Source organism: Macrobrachium rosenbergii, chromosome 7 (genome assembly GCF_040412425.1).
Source record: "Macrobrachium rosenbergii isolate ZJJX-2024 chromosome 7, ASM4041242v1, whole genome shotgun sequence".
In the NCBI taxonomy this organism is placed as follows: Eukaryota; Metazoa; Arthropoda; class Malacostraca; order Decapoda; family Palaemonidae; genus Macrobrachium; species Macrobrachium rosenbergii.
In genome coordinates this window covers 27,681,798-27,705,121 of record NC_089747.1, presented here as the reverse complement: position 1 = coordinate 27,705,121, position 23,324 = coordinate 27,681,798, and the positions used below count along the sequence as shown (strand labels likewise).

Sequence of the window (23,324 nt, the reverse complement as noted above, 5' to 3'; positions counted from 1 at the left end):
GAGGAGCCATTAACTACTCCTACAGAGGTCATTTCCAATTAAATCTTCTAAGAGATTTTGACAACACCCACAACTGTCCTTCCCAATCAAGCTGTTCGAGGGGAGGCCTTACAGATAGTATCTTCCAATGAAGTAACTTCAAGGGAGGAGATGGGAAGATAGCAAAAAGAAGCAAGGGTTCCAGAGAAGAACGAAGCTAGAGAAGAGAGGATTGAGTTGCTAGTCACCAATACGAGAAGACGCAGTACTTCCCCCTAGCCTCTGTGGTCGCAACCAGACTCTGACCGCGGGCTACTTAACCAGACAGAAACTGAACTTCGACTAGCAAGAGTGGTTTTCAAGAGAGTAAGACTCTAACCGTAATTGTACTTGTGTATGTAATTAACTTTCATCATTAAAGTAAGAAGCTACCCATTTCGTCTCCATTGCGCCTTTCTGAGAGATGTAATTATATTTAATATAAATCCCTTCTGACTAGTAGACTCATGAGCTGCTGACTTCGAGAAGAGACGCTGTGGATGAACACGTCGCCAACTTAGAAGAAAGACGCAGGTAAGAAGGAAACAATAATAAGTCACGAGTTATGAAAAAGAAATTTGTGCACGACATTATTATTATTATTATTATTATTATTATTATTATTATTATTATTATTAATACTTGAAAATTAGTACTTATTGTTAGGTAAATAATTTATGTATCATACAAAACAAATAAACATATACATGTAACCATAAAAATTCTGTCTTCTCATAATGAGGTGAGAGAATTTTATGGTTACATGTGTATGTTTATTTGTATTGTTGATAAATAAATGATGTACCTAATAATAAGTAATAATTTTCAAATAATAATAATAATAATCAATAAAACTGTAATTACAAAATTTATACATTTCTATAGTAAATTATGTGATATTTTAAACAAGCAAATATCATTTCTCGATCTTTCGTGAAACCTTTGAAGAGAGGGGCAAGGGCAGAGCTGTCAGATGTGTCAATCGTTGCCCACAGTGTGTCTCTCTCTCTCTCTCTCTCTCTCTCTCTCTCTCTCTCTCTCTCTCTCTCTCTCTCTCTCTTCTCTCTCTTCCTTTTTCCTTCATAAATCATGAATTTCCATCTTTTGATAACTAACATAAGAATCTCTCTCTCTCTCTCTCTCTGTCTCCGTAATAATTCATAAATAATTCAACTTGATATTTCAAGTAAAGACAATCTCTCTGTCTCTCTCTCTCTCATTTTATTCTCTCCATCTCCGTAATAAATGATAAATAATTTCACTCTCTTAAGTAAGGACAACTGTTATCTCTCTCTCTCTCTCTCTCTCTCTCTCTCTCTCAAGGATTCGCGGATGTCGCTTGTCTGTGAAAAAATCGCGTATGATAATTAAATGGGGGCCAATGAAAAGTTCATGTGTCTGTGAATTTGCGCAATCAAATTGTGTAAGATCGATGTATTACTGTACTGTGTATGTAATTCTCGTTACCAAAGTTATGTTATGCAATTTCTGTCTTGTCGCTGACAGAAAACGGGATGTCTAGTGACTCTCTCTCTCTCTCTCTCTCTCTCTCTCTCTCTCTCTCTCTCTCTCTCTCTCTCTCTCTCTCTCTCTCTCTCTCTCTCTCTGACGTCTTACTTAAAGCCATGCTAAACCACTGTAATCTTAATGTTACTTTATGAAGATGTTATGAAGTCCATGTGTTTGTTGGGCTCACTCTCTCTCTCTCTCTCTCTCTCTCTCTCTCTCTCTCTCTCTCTCTCTCTCTCTCTCTCTCTCTCTCTCTCTCTCTCTCTCACGTCTTACTTAAAGCCATGCTAAACCACTGTAATCTTAATGTTACTTTATGAAGATGTTATGAAGTCCATGTGTTTATTGGGCTCACTTCTCCATTGTTTTTTTTTTTTTTTTTTTTTATCTTGGAAGATGATCCAATTCACTTCAGCAGAGTTCCTCTGAGTAATTAGGGTCATTACGCCTATATGTTTGCCAAGGGAGATTGCAGCATGTTGGCTGACCAGAGATTTACTGTACTGTGTAATCATGCAAGTGCGTACCTACAGGCCCACCGTTACGCACATATTGTATCTATAGGTATTTTTTTGTATGCTTGTTAATGTATGTACTTGTTATTTTTTTTTATATGATTCTAAAACCAAAAGAACATGAGTGACCCATAGGTTCAGTTTAATCTTCGTTTGCTTGTATTTCTTGTTAACATGTATTTTCTTGCTGGTACATTTTACAGTGAATATGCTTCTGACTTAATAAGAAAAATTTTTTTTCTCTTAATTTTTCCATTTTTATATATTTTGGGTAACCAGTGGCGATTGCTCTTTGTATCTGTGCTGTCATTCCTTAAATGTTGCAGGTTTCCCAGACAGCTCTGCTTGCAATATACCTCTGCTTTAATCTCAGGGGAGGAGGTCTTTAGTCCAGGGCTTTTGATCACTTTCCCCTCATATCTTTCAAAGTGTCCATGATGGTGTCAAATTGAACTCTTTAGTGTAAGGTTCACTGTCACGATGTGTTTAAAGTATAGTACTGGTCTGTCCTGGCAAACCTGTTGCTGTCACCATAGGATAACCTTTCTTGTGTAGTGACATTAAACCACAAGAATTTTCACCTCTTTCTGAAGCAGAAGTGAGCACCTTTTTAGAGAGCTGGTTTATGGCAGCAGCAAGAATCTTTCTTTTTGATTCTCACATCAGCAAGCTCAGGGAAGTTGTGAACAAGACTCACCTTTTAGAAGTTTAGCAGGATGATGGGAACCGCACATGGGAGTGCAACTACTGTAGGTTCTTTCCCCTAAGGAATGCTTTCGTTGTTGAACACATCAAATGAGGGTTGGGATGCACACCTGGATGCTACCCAGAGACGAGTCTCCCTTTAGGACTGATGGCCAGATACTTATCGGGTGTTCCCAAGGTAAAGGCATACCACCTTTACCATTGTTAACAGGTAACAGGAATGTTGGTTCATGGACACCTGTATGTCAAGGGAGGTGTTCAAGATTTTCAAGTTCTGATCTTATACCCGATTGCCACGCAGCACAACAGGTAGCTCCGGGGATTCTTTGTCCTCCATGTTTGCATCAGTTAAGCATGGCAGGAGACTTTTTTTTTTTTTCTAGAGAGAAACCTCGAACCTTGTGTCCTTTTTGCCATTCCACCTTTTAGTAGGTAATCAACAGGAGGTTGATTTCTTCTTTTCTCAGGTGGAGTGTGGTGGCTCCCATGTGTCCATGCCAAGTAATAACCGGACCTGCTAGCTCTGTTGTCCAAGGTCCCAAGCATTATTCCTCCTTGGTTAACCATCAGATTCAGCCATTCATATTTATAGTACTGCATACCTGGGGGTTTCCCAACATCTTCCACAACAAATGGGTTCCTTCTTTGGTTTACAGAGTTTCAGAGTATTTCCATTCCCTGAGCAGCTGTCGACCAGACAAGATCGTCTCCAATTTTTTTTGTTGGAGATGAAGTAATTCTTGGTCAGAGCTGCTCGTCAAGAGGTTGAGGTGTTTTCTTGCCTACCTTTGCTGTGAGGAGCCTCTTTCTGCCTCAGCTTTTAAAGGCATGGATCAATCTTAAGCCAGGGTTTGATCCTAGGAGTAGATCTTAACTTTCTAAGAGAGATCTTTTGTACTCCTCAGAAGCTCTAACAGTCTTTTCTCTCTCAAGGATTCAGACCTCAGAGAGTCGTGACTTCTGCCTTGAAGAGTCTTGATTCGTAGTTTGTATGAGTCTTAAAAGGTTGTCAGGCTAGATCGGAACCCAAAGACTGTGTTGCTCTTAGCCCTGACATCGACTTAGGCACAGGCAAGTCATCTGGGCTCAGGCATTTTTGGCACTCTGGAGGATGGCAATCTTTTTGTTCGCAATTGTCCCAAATTGCAGTCGAGACTCATAACTGTCAGTTGTGTAGGTTCAAGTCCTTCTTCATCCCCCCCTTCTGGGCTTTTTAGTAGTGAACTGTGCAGAATATTGCTGTGTCCATTTGGGTGCTACATGCTATCCAAGAAGTTCACGAAATTTTGTGCTGAAAGTCAAAGTGTCTTTGGTTAGTTCTTAAAGTCAGGGAAGGTGTGTAGGAGCACAAGGTCTTCCTGGCTCTAGGTGTTCAATAGCAGGTGTGTGGCTCACCCAACATGAAAAGTGAGTATGTAGCTCAGACAAGAGCTCATGATGGTAGGGGCATTGCCCCATCCTTAGTGTTTGGTAAGAACCTGTCAGCTTATCACAATTTCATGTGAAGAGATCGTGTTGATCACCTGCATGATGGTTACCTGCAGAACAATGCCCACTGGCCTTGGACACATTTTTCTTCAGCTGGTGGTGGCTGGTCATGAGTTGGATAGCAAGCCCAGCTCCTTTGGGAAAGGTAGCACTTTGTCTAGGTATCCAGTTGGTGGGAGATGGGATAGGAGTGACATTCTCTCTCTCTCTCTCTCTCTCTCTCTCTCTCTCTCTCTCTCTCTCTCTCTCTCTCTCTCTCTCTCTCTCTCTCTGTTACAAGAGAGTCAGAGGGCCATTCCATATACAAGCTGGATGTACAAGAGTGCAGGTTAGTTATCTGATTGTAATGATGGGATGCAGATTCCCCTCCTCTCTTGGCAAGGGGAGAGGAAGACAGACTGTAAAGAAGACTTATTGATAATTTTTGCTTGTTTTGCTGTCTCTGACACTTCTGTCTGGGTCCATACAGTGTGGTTGAGTAATTGCATACAAACCCCTTACTCACTGGTCCAAAAGCCTAGCAATGACCACATCCCATATGTGGAGTATGCTAGAGCTGCCGGGTCCCTTTCTCTGCTCCTATCGGAACAGGAAGGGACATCCCAGGTAGGGTGAGCCTACCAGTCACTTCAGACAGCACTCAGATGCCTCCAACGAGCAGGTAAGTCTTCTAGTATAAAGAACAAAAGTTTGCATTTGTGTAGGAACAAACAACATAATTTAAAAGTAATTTGTGTTTTTCCTAACATGCAAACCTGAAGTTCTTTACTTTTAATACCATCTTAACCAGCACCTACAGTTTAGTTCGGCAAGGTTGTCGTCTGCCAGTTTTCTAGTCGGGACCCACCATCAGGTGGCAGCAGGTTCCGACTAGGAAACTGGTGGACGAATACAAACAAGATGGCGGCGGGTCAGAAGCCAATGTATACCAGCATTTTCATAACAAACAGACCTAACCTTTCCCATAGCGCCAGGTCCTGACCTAACCTGAAGTGACCTAACCTAACCTAACATAGGGCAGCGTGCCCTAACCCCCCCCCCCCAGTAAAGCCAGCTAACACAATTCGTCCAAAATGCAAGGTCGTAACCTAAATAAATTAAGTATATCTTAGTTTAACCAGACCACTGAGCTGATTAACAGCTCTCCTAGGGCTGGCTCGAAGGATTAGATTTACTTTTACATGGCTAAGAACCAATTGGTTACCTAGCAACGGGACCTACAGCTTATTGTGGAATCCGAACCACATTATAGTGAGAAATGAATTTCTATCACCAGAAACAAATTCCTCTTGTTCTTCACTGGCAGGTCGGAGATTCGAACTCGCGACCAACAGAGTGGTAGCTGAGAGGTCGTAACCTAAACCAGAACAAACCGACCTAACCTAACACAAGATGGTGTGCCCTGACCTGGCTGGGGGGACGAAGCCCCCAGAGAGCCAGTAAAATGCGTAACCATAAATTGATGATAAACCGCACTTTCCTTAGTAGAAGTCGGAATCATCGGAAAATTCGGTCGGCGGCTTGATTCTTCTTCGCTTTTGGGCTGGGACGGCTGGTTTTGGCGTGATCTGGACAACTGGAACAGGTGGAACAGGGACGGGTGTAATTGACGAATCCGTTTGTACGGTGACGTCTCGGGATTGTCGGGTTTCATTGACGAATCCGTTTGTACGGTGACGTCTCGGGATTGTCGGGTTTCAGCGAAATTAGGCCGCATCTTGGTGGGTGTTGAATCGACTCGACTTAAAGGATATGTACGTTTAATTAATTCCAAAAAGGCTTTGAAAGGGCAGTCAACATTTGAAAGTAGCGTTTCTTAATACAATACATAGAGAAATACGAATTATACAAATTTTTTTACTGTACCGCTTTTAGGCAAAACATTACGCTTCAACACCCGCCAAGTAGATTCTATTGTGTTTGTGTGTATGCTTGTGTCGGCTGGATCAACAAAGTGTAATAAGTGATTAATGTTACGGTGTGTTTTGAAATGTTGGCTGAAAGTGTGGTATGATTTCCCAGAGTCTGAAATTACAATGGGGTCAGGGTGGATGTTTTCAATTAAAATTGGGAGGAGTGTTTCTGCAGTTCAGTTGGCAACAACTTGAAAAAACATGTCCTTTGTTTCCCGGTCAAGCCTGCCGGGAACCCAACAACCGTCGACACGTCTACCCTTGTGAAGTTTTCGCTTTCCGAATTTGGATTTGTCAATTTCCACGACGTGTCCTGGCCCGCCAATTTTCCAGTTGTCCTGCACCAAAATGTCTATACAAACTTCCCGGCAGAAATCGTACCAGTCCACTATGGTGTTAGGTGAACCGATTTTCAGAGTCATCTGCATATATTTCTGGGGAAGTTCATGAATCCAGCCGTGAATGAGATTTAAAATGGTCCCAAATGAAAGGTACGAACGGGAGAAGAAAGAGCCACTCTGAATGGATCTGTGTTTCCTGCAGTGGCATGCGTTACAACACCACTGGAAACTGTCGCCATGTTTGATCAGTCCAACAGTTCCTTCTTTGCAGTGGCCACAAACACCACTGAAATCACCAATCAGGCCACTCTTCATCAAAAATACGAGTAATGATCGCTCGTCATTGCACAGCACTGCTAAGTTGAGGATAGTCACTGGGTTTGCAGCGGCAAATTGCACGTGGGAGGGATATGCGGACAGGACGGACGACATCTTGGCAAACTGGCAAGAGACTGGGTCAGATCTTGGGGCATGCAGGGTTGCGAGCAGGGTCGGGTCGCAGAAATACTTACGTTGGCGGAGTTATTGCAGTCCGGGCAGAAGGTGTTACGCGGTTTGTCAAACGAAACTGTAAACAACCCCTCAGCCACCCCTCTCTCTGGCACGTGGACCAACAGGCAAGTTGGAGTGCAAACTGTCAGGTGAGTGGGATGTTCCCCTACCTTGTCAGTAAAATTTAAATGACCATTCCAGTTCATATTCTCAATCTAAATCCTTATGTAAAACTTCAGGTTTTTGCATGTTTTTAAAATAAATGAAGTGAGAAATCACCGGAGACAGTCAAAGCAGATGAAGGCCTGGCCAACCCACCCTATAAGTGCTTACCTGGCCTACCCCTCAATACTCAGTCATTCAAAAGTGATAAACAAAATTACTTTTAAGTGATGCGGATGCTTTTCTTCCAATAACAGTTGCAAAAGCTCTCAAGAAGTTAATGCCTGCCTACCCCTTCCCAGCAAAAGCTCTCAAGAAGTTAATGCCTGCCTACCACTTCCCACCCATCCTGCTTGAAATTATCCATAGCCTACCATCCCCACAATAACACTTTCTCATCCTGCTCGTGCCTGCAAGCAGTGTTATGAACTCTCCTTTCCACCCTTGCAGGGTTGCTAGCCATCTGAGAGCAGTTTCTTCATATTCATAAATTAGATATTTATTTTGCATATATGTTGTTTTGCTGTGGGCTGGAGGGCCATCAGGGTAGCATCGGTACATTGGTTGAAACTGGATATTTGAAGGACTATTGTATTCACTCACCCATAGAGCATGAGAAAATAGAATTGAAAGTAATGAATGAAAATGATATATTAAGTCCCAAACTACCAAAGCACTAGGAGTTTGTTTTGCATATGGTCAAGCATGGCACCTTGTCAAAGAGTGTACCGAAGTAAAGTCTGTAAATGTTTTAAATGTGGAAGGTTAGGCATATAGCATGAGTATGTGAGTGAATCACAAAAAAAAAAAAAAAACCATAGGTGTATGAGTAAACAATGGTTGGACTGGTCATTTTGCCCATAAGTGTGATAAGCTTAGGGTGAAGTGAACAACATGCAGAGTAGTAGGCCATGCAGCAAGAGTGTGTAGAAAACTGAATACAGTATGAACCTGGTGTGAATGGGGCCAACAGACAATATTGAAAGTGTAAATATGAAGAATGTGAGAGAAGGATTTGCATGTAGGGGTCTAAATCTGATGAGGAATATGAACAAGTGTTTGTGTTAAGATGGATTATCAAGGAATAGAATTGCGTGCCTTAATTGATAAAGGTTGCAATGTAAATGTCATGTATAAGAATGTGTATAATAAATCGCTTGGTGTGAAAGAACCAAGAAAACAAATACGGTATGAAAGAGGTATTGGTGAGTTACTGGAACTGGCAAAGAGCTCAATGTATGGTGGAGGTGGTGAGAGCGTAAAGTCCCCGCTGAGCAGGTTTTCTATGGTGACGGCCCGTTTTCTTTGCCTCTTCGATTCGCCGCTCCAAGTTTGGCGGGTCACATAGATCCTGTCAGACCCAATCATTTAAACTATGTATATAAATATTTACCTGTCTCCAATTTGTATATCATGTGTTCCTCTTTCTCAGGTATCAGATTGTATTCAACTCATTTTCTGTCCATTTGTATAACTCAAAGTGGATTTGTTCATTGTATTTATTGTTAATTGTTACTGACCTCAGGTCACCCTTGTTCTCATTGTATTCCACGGCGTGATGTTAGTCCGCCGCTACATAAACCGCCTGGGTCACCAATAAAGTAGCAGTAACCTTATCCTGCTTGTTTCTTTAGCACCTTAAAGTGGTGACCCCGGAGTGGTTCCCGGAGCCATTAGCGGACTCACACGGCGATTCAGCCTTGGCTCCAGGAACTGCCCACACCCCTAGCAGACTCATTACGGCGCTGTAACCAGCGTTTGGGCGTGCTGACTCTCATCGGCAAATCACCAGCATCATTAGCGGACTCACACGGTGCGCTTCCAAGTGTGTATTGACGCGAGTATCCCACTCCAATTAAGAGTGCTAGAGTGAGCATGGACACGGACATCCCCTCCCTCGTTCAGTTAACCGCTAACCTCGCGGATTCAGATGTTTACCTCCCATCACCTGCGCCCGCCTCCGCGCCGAGGCTCTCGCGCTCCTCCACACCACTACCCACGCCCCGCACGTTGCCCTGCCCGGCAGGACAAGCAAAAGCCACCCTTGCCATAAAGCTGCCGCCTTTCACTCAGGGGAACCCATCAGCATGGCTGTACAGGGTCGAGAGTCAGTTCAGGCTGGCGAAACACAATGACGAGGTACTGCAAGCTGACACAGTACTTAACGCCCTGCCGGAGGAGATCTACTAGAAACTCGTCCCGTGGGTGACTGCCACACGCCCCCTCACCTACCACCCCCTAAAGAAGTCCCTCCTTGAGACCTGCTCCCTGCCGTTTGCTGAGAGGGCCGCCCGTGCCCTTGACCTCGCCATCAGCCCGCGGCAGGATCAGAGCGTCATGGAGTCGTGGGGCATGATCCAAGACCTCCTCACCCTCCCCGACACCGATGGCAGCGGAAAGCAATCCGAGATAAGCCTGTCGCGGGAGCTTTTCCTCCGTCAGCTCCTCCCGGAGGTCCGCACTCAAATCCTCGAGCCCTACACCATGCCCCTCGAGGTCCTGATCCGCACGACGTAGCAACTAACTGACTCCGCAAAGGGGGAGCTTCTTGAAACCCGCGCCTCGAGGGAGAGGTTTCCCTAGAGGCAAAGTCGCCTCCAAGAGAGGTGGCAAGTGACTCCTTCCACCTCCAGACACCAGTAGGAGCCAGGCTTCTTCATTTTGCCCAAGCCTGGAGAGAGAGGGGCAGACGCTTGGTCCCTTCAAGTAGTAGAGAGAGAGGCTACCTAATTTCCTTTTCTGACTCTTTCCTCCTTTGTCTCCAACCCCAGAGATCTGTCTCCACATTACCATCCTGCCAAGCAGAAAATTTTGTTCGAACTTCTCGAACAGATGATCGAGAAGAGAGCAGTGGAGCAGGTCTTAGACACAAAATCACCGGGATTTTACAACAGACTGTTTCTAGTCCCGAAGCATTCAGGAGGTTGAGACCCGTCTTGGACGTCAGCAGGTTGAACGACTTTGTCCTGAAGGACAAGTTCAAGATGGAGACGTCTCAGTCAATATTAGGAGCCCTTCGTCCCGGGATTGGATGGTATCTTTGGATCTCCAAGATGCCTACTTCCACGTTCCTATTCATCCGCGTTCGATGAAGTATCTCCGGTTTGTCTTGGGGGCAAGACTTACCAGTTCAGGGCTCTCTGCTTTGGACTCAGCACAGCCCCGAGGGTGTTTACGCTTCTTATGAAGAACGTAGCGATGTGGTTGCACCTCTCAGATGCTGTTGGCGTCCATATTTTGCTCCAGGATCTCTCTTTACCTGGACGACTGGTTGATTCAAAAAAGGTCGTCAAAACAAAGGTGTCTGGAGGACCTTCAGTTAACTCTGGATCTCGTGAAGTCCCTGGGACTTCTAGTCAATGCGAAAGTCGCAGCTGATCCCCTCACAGTCCGTTTGTTTATCTGGGGATTCAGATGAATTCAGCGCTTTTCTAGCGTCTCCATCGCAAGAACGGCAGTTTCAATGTTATGAAAAGTCTCGGTCTTCTTGGAGAAGGAACATGCTCGGTAAGGGAATGGATGAGTCTGCTGGGGACCATTTCTCGCTGGAGAAGTTTGTTTTCTAGGAAGACTGCATCTCAGGCCTCTTCAGTTCTTTTTCTATTGGAGAACTGGCGAAACAAGGAAGACTTGGAAGAGGAATTGAGGATCCTTCCTTCCATCAAGAAGTGCCTGAAGTGGTGGCTCGATCCTGCGGGTTGGGAAAGGGATCTCCTCAAGCTTCTGAGCCCCGACCTAGTGTTGTTTTCTGACGCATCATCAGCGGGTTGGGGCAACACTGGGGAAAAGAAGTGTCAGGAACCTGGAAAGGGGAACAGGTGTCCTGGCACATCAACATCAAAGAGTTGGCGGCGATCTTTTAGCCCTCCAATTCTTCGAGGTCCAAGTTTCCGATCCTGTTGTTCAAGTGAACTCGACAACACTACGGTTAGCTTACCTCAAGAAACAAGGCGGAACACACTCTTGTTCCTGTTTGGCCTTGCAAGAGGGATTCTTCTTTGAGGCTCATGCTCGCAACATTTCAATCCTCACAAGATTTGTTGCAGGGGTCGAAAATGTTCGAGCAGACCTGCTCAGTCGGCGCCATCAACTTCTGCTGACGGAATGGACCCTTCATCAGGAGGTTTGCCAAGATCTCTGGAAATTTTGGGGTCGCCATCTTGTGGATCTCTTCACGACCTAAGAACGGCGAGGCTCCCTCTCTACTGCTCCCTGTACTCGACCCGGGGCAGTGGCGATAGACGCTCTTTCTGGGATTGGACGGGGATGGACGATATGCCTTTCCCCGTTCAAGATTCTGGGGAGAAGTGATTCGCAAGTTCTCCGCCTCACAAGGAACAAGGATGACTCTCATCGCCTCGTTTTGGCCTTCGGAACCACTGGCGGTTCTGGAGATTCTCGTCTGGTTGGTAGATGTTCCGAGGACCCTACCTATGAGAGCAGATCTGCTCAGACAACCCCACTTCGCGAGATATCATCAAAACCTCCCCGCTCTGAACCTGACTGCATTCAGACTATCGAAAAATTGGTCAGAGTGAGGGGGTTTTCTGGCCGAGTGGCACGGGCCATCGCTAGAGCCAGAAGAGCTTCCTCTATCAGTTTATCAAGCGAAGTGGGCAACCTTCAGAAGTTGGTGCAGCAAGAAGGGAATTTCCTCTTCCTCGACCACTGTGAGCCAGATCGCTGATTTCCTCCTTTATTTGAGTGAAAAACTCAAGTTAGCAGTTCCGACAATAAGGACCTCCACGATCTCTTGAGGTCTTTCGAGACGTCTAAGGTTCCTCGGCCAATTCCTCCGACTTGGAATTTGGACGTTGTGCTCAAGTTTTTAATGTCCAGTCCTTTGAGCCTCTCAATCTGCATCTTTTAGGGATGTTACTAGGAAGACGGTCTTCCTCACTGCTCTGGCGACGGGCGAAGAGAGTGAGCGAAGTTCAAGCTATCAGCCGTCATGTGGGCTTCAAGGGACACAATGCTGTCTGCTCTTTAACCCCTACGTTCTTGGCTAAGAACGAAAGGCCTTCTAATCCTTGGCCTAGATTTTTTTAAATTAAAGGTTTGACGGACCTTATTGGACAGGAACCTGAGAGAGAGTTTTATGTCCTGTTAGAGCTGTCAAGTATTACCTTAAAAGAACTCAGGACATTCGTGGTCCCTCGGATAACTTATGGTGTTCTGTGAGACAGCCAGTTAATCCCATGTCGAAGAATGCACTGGCATTCTTCATTAGAATGTCATCAAGGAGGCACATTCTTGTTGTGACGACTCCAACTTCAAGTTGTTGAGAGTCAACGCCCACGAGGTGAGGGCGGTCGCTACCTCCATGGCGTTCCAGAAAATATGGCACTCAGTGACATTCTCAGTGCCACATTTTGGCGAAGTCGATTCGGTGTTTGCCTCGCACTACTTGAGAGATGTTAAGGTAGCATACGAAAATTGCTTTTCGCTGGGACCATACATTGCTGCTTCAACAACCTTGGGGTCAGGGTGTAGCTCTGCCCCATCCTTTAATCCTGCTTAGGAAGGGATTTTTAATTGTGTTTTTATGGTTGTTGGGTCGATTGAAGGAGCAGTCTTCCCAATCCATTGCAGACTAATGTCTTAGTGTTGGTTAGGTGGTTGGTATGCTCTTTTGTCCTTGTTGTATGGTCTATGATCTAGTCACATTGTGGTCACACCCCTGTTGACAGATCATCTAGCAGTCGCCAGCTTTATAGGTCACTACCTCGCTGGGGTCTCTAGAAAAGCAGAAGCAGACTAGGGTGGCAGTAACCACGCAGTCTCTATGCTATCAGGTAAGGAACCAAAATAATTTTACCTTTAAATTTGTTTTCCCTAATTCTTGGCTGTCTCTACCCCCCTCCAAAGGTGGTATTCAGCTATATATATATCTGACAGGTAAGTCTCATGAACAAAATGATATTTTAATGATAAAATAAAGTTTGTTCATACTTATCTGGCAGATATATATATTCTTATTGCCCTCCCTCCTCCCCTCAGGAGACAGTGGCGTTAGAAAATCTGAATAGAAAATGGGAATGGTTCCTGATGCCCGCCTCCCAGCGGCGGGAATGTGTACTAACTACCTAATCGGCCACTGCGTGTGCCGCGAATTTTGAAATTCTGTCGGACTTCGGAGATTACAGCTATATATATCTGCCAGGTAAGTATGAACAAACTTTATTTTATCATTAAAATATAATTTTCATGAACAAACAATGTTTTTTTTTTATTTTCAACTACGCAATTTCTTGGAATGTTGTAATGAATTAGCCTTTCAGATGTTGTGTAGATTGAGAGGATAGGGACAAGGTGGGTTTTTCATGTTTCCAGGCAAGGGTTTCTTATTCAGTTCATGTGAAGATACTTCTTGCTTAAACCTAGCAAGTTTTTCCCCCCCTCCCTCAGCATGGAAGTTGATGTCGCAAGATCTTTGACAGTGTAATTGGTCCCGGCTTGCTCTCCAAACCAGTGGTAATTCCTGTCTACGGTTCCTGTCTTGTTTCTTGCCCTGTCTCGTGGGGGGGGGGAGTTGTGAGTCAAAGGCTCCCTCCCCCTTTCCCTTTCTGAATGTCATTCTTGGCCTCCTGAGCAGTGGAGGTATTTTGCCAAGAGGAAGCATCAGAGGAGGAAGAAGGTGCCATTTTGGGAGGGGTTTTCTTGTCCTTCGATGGCCACTTCTCAGTCTCCTTCAGGTTCCTGCTATGCATTCTTCCTCCAGTTGCTTCCTCTTCCTTGGAAGATTTTTCCCCTTCCCATTCTTTCATAGCTTTAACTTAGGAAGTTTTGGGAGAGGGGTCAGGAGATATTTTCTCTCTGGGTACTCCCGCTCTATCAGACCCATACAGCCATCATTGCAGGAATTGATGGTCTTCCTATTGTGTTTAGCCAGAGACTTCAACATTTTGTAGGAAGGAAGAAATCTGTTTCATAGTTCACATTCAAACATTGACTCTTGATTTTTCTGCGTTGATATTAACCTTCAACTCCCTGAACCAAGGTAGTTACAGTTTGTCAGCACGATTCGTTTTCAACTACAGGTTGGTCTCATTAACAGTGAAGTTCCGTAGAACCATACCGTCCTGCGCTTATGAAACAGTAGCCAATCGGTTCTGATCATGCAAGGTTTTTTTCTGGAGCGATCGGAATTTATTTCCTAACTCCATGGGTCTACAGATCAGGCCTACTCCTCGGTGCAACAACCTCAGTGTTCTCTTCTGCGATATTCTTCTGAGCAAGGATGAAAAACTAATTGGAAAGCTGGGGGCTTCTGGTCTTCGACAAGGTCTCCCCATTCCTTCCTATCCCTCTCAAAGAGGGGTGAGAGGACTTAGCCTATTGGTGAGACAACTACTCCCCATTCCTTCCCATCCTCTCTCAGAGAGGTGAGACCTAGCTTAATGATAAGATGATTACCTTCCCTGTAGGGTGTTTTATACATTTCCTCCAGAGATACTTCATGCCTCAAAGCATGAACTGAAAGACATTTCCATACACTTGAAGAGGTTAGGTTGGGTAAGGTAAGTTGGGTACTTAACCTAACTTAACCTAGCCTAACTAGTTCTAGTCTAACCTTCCCCGACCTGCATTTCAGTATCCTGGGGCTCCTTGTCTAATGTCATCAACCACGAGGTAGTGTCTTGCTCTACAAGGAACTAGGTTGGGTTAGGCTTGGTTGGTTATGTAGCCTAGCCTAACTAATTCGAGCTTCCCCTTACCAATCCTGCACTTCAGTATTCTGGGACTCCTTGTTTAATGGCTTCAACCAGAAGGTAGTTACCCATTCTTCAAGGGTCTGGGTTTAGTTAGGTTAGGTTGGGTACTTACCCCTACCTAGCCTAGCCCCTAAGAGATGGGCTAATTATATATCATGCAACCCCCCAGACCAGGCAAACTTTAAGGTTGGCCAATTTAAGAACAAAACACATCAGTGGAAAGCGGAAGATATGCAAATGCACATGGTATAAGAAAAATAATTCTAAAAAATTGTCCCCACCTTCCACAGGAATTTGAAAGTGACTTTACAACCCTCTGTGGGGCCTCTTTTACAAAACACTCATAAATTTTACCAAGTTATACATGTTTTATCTAATAATTTATTTTATTTTATTTTGTAAAATTATAATTACAGCTCACACAATATCAGATAAGAACTAAAATCAGTAATAAAATCTGAGTATATTTGTTGTAAAATATTTAAGTCAATTTACTGAGATTGGGAGATGCAGTAATTTTTTTTGGAGGTATACATGTTTTTCTATTTCTTTGCACTTTTCTTTGCAAAATTAAAATTATAACTGACATCATATCATAAATGATAAGAACTAAAACAACAGCAATCCCTGGGTATATTTATGAACAAATAAATAAAAAGATGTTATGGGAGAGAGAGGAGCAAAGACATCCCCCCATCAAGTCAAGAACAATACTGATCTCCCTGAGACGCCCACTGATTGAGCTGAGCTGAATTCTAAAGTTGCCATGATACATTTATGGGCCACTGAAGTAATGGAAACTCTTTCCCGCTCGATACAGCCAAATCGTACGGTGCGCAGTATTAACACTCCTCAGAGGGGATCCGTCCACTAAGGGCTAGCCTAAATTAAACCTAGCTTAGCCTAGCCTAGCTTGACCTAATCCACACCTCAATAACCTGGATCATCTTAGATCTCCAAGCCTCAGGATCCGAGGATAGGCGTTCCACAGTGTTGTTAAGGAACGTTACCATGGTAGTTCCTTAATCAACGAGAGGGGGGGTGGGGTTCCTAGTGTCCTATCGTCTCCTCAGTTGATGGTGCAGGTGCACGAGTTTGCAGTTGTACACTCAGCATAGCTGCACCCTCAGCACAGCAGTCAACCAGACACATTCCATTAGCATAGTGGGTGCACAGGTTTACAGTAGTACACTCAGCACAGCGGTCAATCAGACACTCCAGGAAGATGGAGAGACAAGTTTGGTTTCGCATCCTTGACTCAAGTCTTGTGCTTGCAGCCTCCCGTCGTTTTGCCTGATTCTCTGGGAGATCAACAATACCTCCAAACTAAGTTCTGACAACTTGTGTTTGGTTCTTACTCAGTCAAGAATGGTGTCTAGGAGTTCCATTGCTTTTGACTTGATGTAGTTACACTCCTCTTGTGAGGAGTGGAAGATGTAAGCATTAGCTGCTGCTGTAATTTCCAGTTGATCCACAACCCGAGAAGTGTATTATGTGGATCTTAAGACAGTTTCAGGAGTCTCAGTGTGTGTCCATACGCACTCCTTTGATAGCAACGACACCAAGTTAGTGCCATGGTTACACATCGCCCTCCAGAGACTTCATTCTTAGGGAGGTTGACCAGGGCAGCAGTCTCCTACACTTCCTTTCTTGGAACTTAAGCACAGTTCTTTTTAGACTTTCAAGAGTCTCAAGATCCAAGATAGACACTCCTCGGTGTGATAGCAATGACACCACGGGAGTGCCATGGTCAACAAAAAGTCCTAGTGTCCTTTTGCTCTATTGCAGTGCAAGTACACAAGCAGAAAGAACATTCAGTGCAGTGGCCAACCATACATCCCAAGCAAGATGGATGTCATTACAGCATTTATTTGCTGAAGTCAGGAGATACGGACAATTGATCTTAGCACCTTGACTTCCGGATTCGTTCAACGTCTGAAGAAACATGATCATAGTCCTTTCTTGACTTACTGAAGTTGGCGCTGTTCTGTTCTGTCTTCTCGCACCTTTGAATAAAGTGAGACGGTACCCATTTACATCTGGAAGCTTACATCTTTCGTCATTCTACGTGTTTCGAAAGTGTTCAGTGAGATGGATCATTCCACTTCCTTGGTTCTGTGGTGCCAATGACAGTATGACATCTATGTTGCCTCTGTAAAGACTAGACTTTCAACCCAATGCTAACGACTCATTCGTTACCTTCGAGTTGGCTAAGAAACGGTGTCCAAATTGTCATTTCTCTGACTAGTGAGATGATCAAATGAGTGTACCTTGCAACTTCTTGGTGGACATCAGCACATTTCGGACCAGATCTTTCGAGGTCAGGGGCATCGGTCTGTCCATCACATTCAGGAAGAACCTGCCAGTCAAATACTAGGACGGAATGTAATCATGCAGATCACACTCATCTCCTTTTACCTTGGGACGTTGCCCATAGGTCTTTGGACTCCTTTTCCTTGGATCCTATGATGGATGTTCAACAAGTCATTTAGTTTACCCAGCTCTTGAGGGACAGGTTGCATCTCGCCTAAGGTGTGTGGCTGCTAGGAGAAGGTGTGTGTGGGACTAGCCTTCTCCCTTCTCCTGTCTTCCTTCCTCTTCCAGTGGGCAGAGGAACAGTGAACAAGCCGTCACATGCTGGACTGGCATGCATGCAGCTGATCTAGATGACTGAGTATCCTATCTATAATCTAACTATTTGGATTAGTAGATGCAAATCCTTCCTTCTCTCTAGCAAGGGGAGACAGGGACTGACTATGAGCAAACAGCTGGTTATTCTTAGCTTTATAGTCTCAACACTGGAGGTTCATCCAAACCTTTACGAATCAGGGATATTACATTCCTTTAATTCGAAATGCCCAGAAGTCTGACGATTGAACATCTCTCTTGTTCAGTAGATCAGAGGTAAGGTCTCCTTCCTTTGCTCTTTCATGACCAGGAAGAGAGTACCCAGGTAAGCCGAACTACTAGACAGTTCAGAGATTTACTTGGAATCCTCCCTCCAAAAGTAATTCTCCCATATGTAAAGACCAAGGGTTTGTATTTGTGTAGGAACAAATGACAAATTTTTAAAGTAATAATTTGTCTTTTTCATAACATACAAACCTGAGGTCTTTACATTAAGGGCCTACCTCCTACCACCCCTCATTCTCTTACCTGGGCCAAAAGGTAAACTGAGTAGAACTGAATGTATACCGACTGGGTGGGCTGTGCTTCCGCCCCAACCATTGGTAACTGTTACCATAAGCAACCTTGCAAAAATTTAACAGCCAGATTTCCAGCTCGCTGAAAGTTAATCCAGTATGTAAGGATCTCAGGTTTGTATGTTAGGAAAAATACAAATTACTTAAAAAATTTGTCATACTAGTAAAAAATTGTACTTGAATGGAAATGGTAGCTTGAAGGTGAAAATGATAAGTGGTGTAAAAGTATGTGCAGATGAGAACGTGGATGTACAAAGGGAGGAAGATAAGATAATTACTGCAAGCATTAGATGGCAAGCATTGGAAGTTAATGTGAATGATAATTGCATGTTTGTGGTGGATGAAGTGAAGGCTGATTAATAATGAAGGTGTATTGTACATGTATATAATGGGATTATATATGGAAGATCCTTTTGTATATTGTCAGATATTTACGTATGTGAAGAAATACTGGCAGCCAGTTAGGACTTCTCTATACGGTTGTAAGAATGGAAAACGAGAGGTTTATGAATGGGCTAAGTGTAAAGATGGGGAAAATGTAAGAAAATAAATGGACATATGATGAGCTGATTGAGCAAGTGAATAAACATCCAAATGAACGACAGAAGAGGCATGTGAATGATACCATGTGGATTAGGAGGTACACACCTCCTCATCCACAAGATATCTTAATGACATTGGTTAGGTTATATTGCAAGAGTTCAGACTTGAGAGAGATGATAACCCTATTTACCAAAGTCGTCACCATTTGCCTTCACCAGTCTTGAAGGAGATAGAAAATCACTGTGAGGAATTAAGAGTAAGCAGGTGTGCTATAATAGAGTGAGAGCAAATGGAACAGTCCAATTGTAGCTGTAAAAAATATGAAATTCTGAAAATGTGCATTGATTACAGGAAGGTAAATGAAGTGACAGTGAAGGATCAGTTTCCGAGGTGTGTAGTGTCGGAGTGTGTATAGTATGCATGGAATGAAAGTATTTAGCAAGTTGGATCAAGTGAGGGGTTATTACAGATACCTGTATGCGAGGAGTGTAGACTTGTGATGGGTTTTTCAGTGAACCAGAAACATTATCAAACCTATTTCTCAAGCCTCACTGGCAGTGGTCTGCACCTTCGAGGTACTCTGCAAAACTATAACATATCTTTCCTGCCAACATGGGGTGAGGCCTTTCAAAGGGAGGTTACAGTAAGATAAAATACCGTGTAGAAAACAGCAATCAGCGGGAGGTACAAGTTGACAGTTGCTAGTAGAAGATTTGTAGTTTAGTTGGGTTGCAGTAGTATAGAATTGGTGTAGTATATTCTCTGAAATTGGCGAAAGGGGGTAAAATTGAGGCTATGCAGAAGGAACTAAAGCCGACATGGGAATATTTAAGAAGGGCAGAAGCTGAGAATGAACAGTCGAGAGAAGGAAATGAAAAGTTGAAAAGAATGATGAAGGAAATAAAGAAAATGATGGAGGAAATAAAGGAATCTGTTAAGGAAGAGGTAGAGGCAGCAGAGACGGAAATGGAAAAGAAGATGGGGTTAAGGTGGAAAGGATGATTAATGCAAGATTAGGAATTAGTACAAGTGAGGATGTACAAGGGGACAGGAATAGGTAAGATAAAATCCACCCCAGGGCAGAAGGGATATGATGATGCAAAAGCAACTGATGGAAAATGAAAGGATGTAAAAAGTAGGGATAAAGAGAAGAGTAGGAAATGGAAAAAAATAAGCTAAGGTGAAACCAATGTACAAGTTGAATGAGAGTCCTGTTTCGATGTATAAGCCATGGAATTAGGATGCATATGCATCAGAAACGAGTAAGGAGAGTGATAGAGGGACTGGGAGTTCAAGTGATGGGGGAGTGAAAAAGGTGCTTAAAAGGATATTGCTAAGGACAGTGCTAAAGACTGGGTAATATTACCGATTGAGTGAGAGAGATATAGATTTGTTCAGGGATTACAGTATAAGATATTGTGCAGATAAGTATAGTGACAATAAGCAAGGAATGGGAGAATTTTTGGAGGGCTGGCTGTTGGATTTTCATCAGACAGATATGAGCATAGGAAAACAGAAGAATGAGGTCGTGAAAGAATAATTGAACAGGCAAAGTGAGCGAAAAGAGGAATTAGATATAAATGAAAAAATTATTTGGTAGATGCGCAGATGGGAAGGAGTAAGAGTGTTTCCGTGTACTTGCACCGACTCGAAACTCGAGCAGAAAAAAGTATGGAGATCAAGATATAAATGATAATAAATTTGTAATGAAAAGGTTTCTGGCTACAGTTCCTGATTGAGTGGCTGAATTTACGAACATGCAGCGGAAGGATAAGATGCAGTTGAAGAGTGTGAGGTTGAAATGGCATGATGTATTGGAATTAATGGAAGATTCTGAACTTGAAGAAGAAAAAGATGGAGAGTAGAGCATATGTGTGAAGATTAGAAAGATGGTGTTCACTAGAACTGATGAATATTTGTATGAGCTGCATAAAAATTAATATTTGATTAATTTTTTTCAGTATTTGTGGAAATGTCACTTTTTGATCATTCATTTTTTCTTCCCTCCATAGGTTGGAAGTTACTTATCATTTTTTTCCTTGTTGGTAAACATCTTTAAGCATTCTTTTTGGCAACAGATCAAAATGCATCAAATTTTAAATTTACTTCCATGATCCTTGGCAGAAGAAAGACAATATGGGCAGTACACAGGGAGGCGAAAGAAGCTGTAATTACCCTTCACTGGCGAACAATTTTGCTAACTTTAGTTGCGGAATACTTTCACTGTCACATCAAGATGTTTGAAATTTCAATGTGTGACTGTAACCACTGCATCTCTTCTACCTAGAGCATACGTGATTCAACATCTAATGCATTGTGAATAATGAAGACTAGAAATTTTGAGTACGGTAAGATATCAGTGGAGTTTAGGTTATACACTAAATTGTTGCGTTAGTTACATTTTTCGCTATGATATTGGTTATGTAATGCCTCTCAAACTTATCCCTTTTAATCTATTGAGTAATGGATTGAATAGTCAAACCAAAATTACTATGAACATGTGGTACATTGTGGACGTTGGTAGATGTTGCCACTTTTCCCAGACTTGATTCATAAAACCTTGACATGAGTTGGGATATAGTGTAGGTGTGGCAGGCGTGTTGCCACATCTTTCTCTTATCCGGTCAGAATGGGTAATCAGCTTGACACTATTGTTCAGTGTATTTAACAGTGAAGATGTAAAATGAGTGAAAGAACTTTAATTTGATGACAAGTAAAGGATTTTTATATCCAAAAAGATTAAAAAGAATTTAAAATTGAAATCATACATTAAACTATTTTGTTTACTGAGTAGGATAAGGATGATACAGTTTCTAATCTTGTCAATGAATTATATAAATACAGTACCCTGAATCTAGAGCTATTGGCTCCTAAAGTGATGGTATATTGTAGATAAGTCGGTCTTTTCCCAGGGCAACACATGGTAGGAATAAGTAGAATTTTATGACCGGGTTAAAGAAACTCTCCCCCCCCCAATTGAGGGACTATAAGTCAGGAAGTTGTTTTGCAACGTAGCTAATGACAGCCATGTTCGTAATCATGTTATTTTTTGTTTTGAATTCCGGGTTCTGATTTCCTAGCCTTTTATTATAGTGGTGTAATTGACATTACTGTTTTTGCTTGTCCTTACAATAATGATTGAATTGGGCCTTTGTTTGTTAGCCTGCTTTTTTTTGCCTGTACTTTTAGCCAAAGGGCAATTGAAAAAAATTATTTTTAAAGAACCACTATTTGTTTTCATGTTTTAAGAGTTAGCAGGGGGAGCAGCACCATTTGATATACTAGTAGGAATTGGATTCTCTCTGCAACAGGATCAGCTTCACATTGATGTTCAGTATTTAATTTTATGTAAAGAAAAGCAGTTTCTTGTGGATTTCATTGTTTAATTTACTATCCTGTTGTCATTCCCAATATTTTGAAAATGAGATGTTTAGGTGACCTTGGAGGAGACGGATCGGAGGAATGCTAGAATTACGAGGAGGCATAGTACAAGGTGGGATAGGAGTGGAAGTGTAAGTTATGGACGAATGTAGGTGGGAACATAAATACAAGAAGGAATATGATGGGTGATATTGAAAGAGGAGTGCCAAAAGTAAAATGTTATGTGTGGCAGGGAAGGACATCTGATCAATGAATATTGATGGGCATTAAGAGTTTGTTCTGCCTGTGGTCAAATAGGACAGAGTGAAAAATTGTGCAGAAGCACTGTAATTGTTTTAAATGTGGATGGTTAGGGCATATGGTAAGAGTGTGAATTGCAAAGAACTGTGGGTGTATGTGGGAACTGCGCGTCGAACTGGTCATTTTCCTGGATGTGTAATAGGCCTGGGGCTAAGTGAGTAACATGTGGAGTAGTAGGACATGCAGCCAGAATGTGAAGGAAATCGAATATGAACCCAGCTGTGAACGGGGTGAATGGACAGAAGAATCAGGGAAATGGAGTATGGAGAAGGTTTATCAGGATAAACCATCAGCCTCACTGATGTGAGAGAAAGATTTCCATGTGCAAGTATAAATCTGACGAAGAACATGAGCAAATGTTTAAGTGTTAAGATGGAATGCCAATGAGTAGAATTACGTTCCCTAAGTGGTAAGAGTTGTAGTGTAGTGTAAATGTTGTGCATAAGAATGTGCACAATACATCGCCTGATGTGAATGAACTGTATAAACAAATAGTTTATGTAAGAGGTTACAGGTACTTGTGGTCGCATAGAGCAGACTGACTGATTTATGGCTACTAAAACTGGCATCACAACATCTAGGTTACTGACGCTGTTGCAAAGAGCAGCGAAGTGTGTGATATTGCAAAGAGCAGAGAAGTGTGTGATATAGGTGGTGTGAGTAGGAATGGAGATTTCTATGTAACATACAGTAACAGCGAAAATAAAATGATTACAGTATATATCCAGAGGAGGCGATGACTAAAATGAAGGGGAAAGGAAATACTTGTGAAAAATGGTACTTGAATTGAGATGGTTGCATGCAGGTGAAAATGATGAGTGATGTATAAGTATATGCACATGAGAGCGTGGATGTGCCAAGGGAAGAAGATAAGAAAATTACTGTACAGATTGGATGGCAAGCATACATGGTAGTTAATATGAATGATAAGCATGTTTGTGGTTAATGGAGTGAAGGCTGATTATATGATAGGTGTTGTGCATGTTATGTGATGGGTTATTAAATATGGAAGATCCCAAAGTATATTGGCAGGCATGTA

The 23,324-nt window shown here is 42.8% G+C and overlaps 1 long non-coding RNA gene across 1 annotated transcript in view; it reads left to right on the top strand.

Annotated features, from left to right (window-relative positions):
- Window positions 1-21,977, top strand: part of LOC136840253 (uncharacterized) — a 47,313-nt gene extending 25,336 nt beyond the window's left edge. The window contains exon 2 of the long non-coding RNA XR_010853568.1: window positions 20,729-21,977. This is a non-coding gene — a long non-coding RNA (uncharacterized lncRNA). The remainder of the gene's footprint in view (window positions 1-20,728) is intronic.
- The last annotated feature ends 1,347 nt before the right edge of the window (window positions 21,978-23,324 follow it).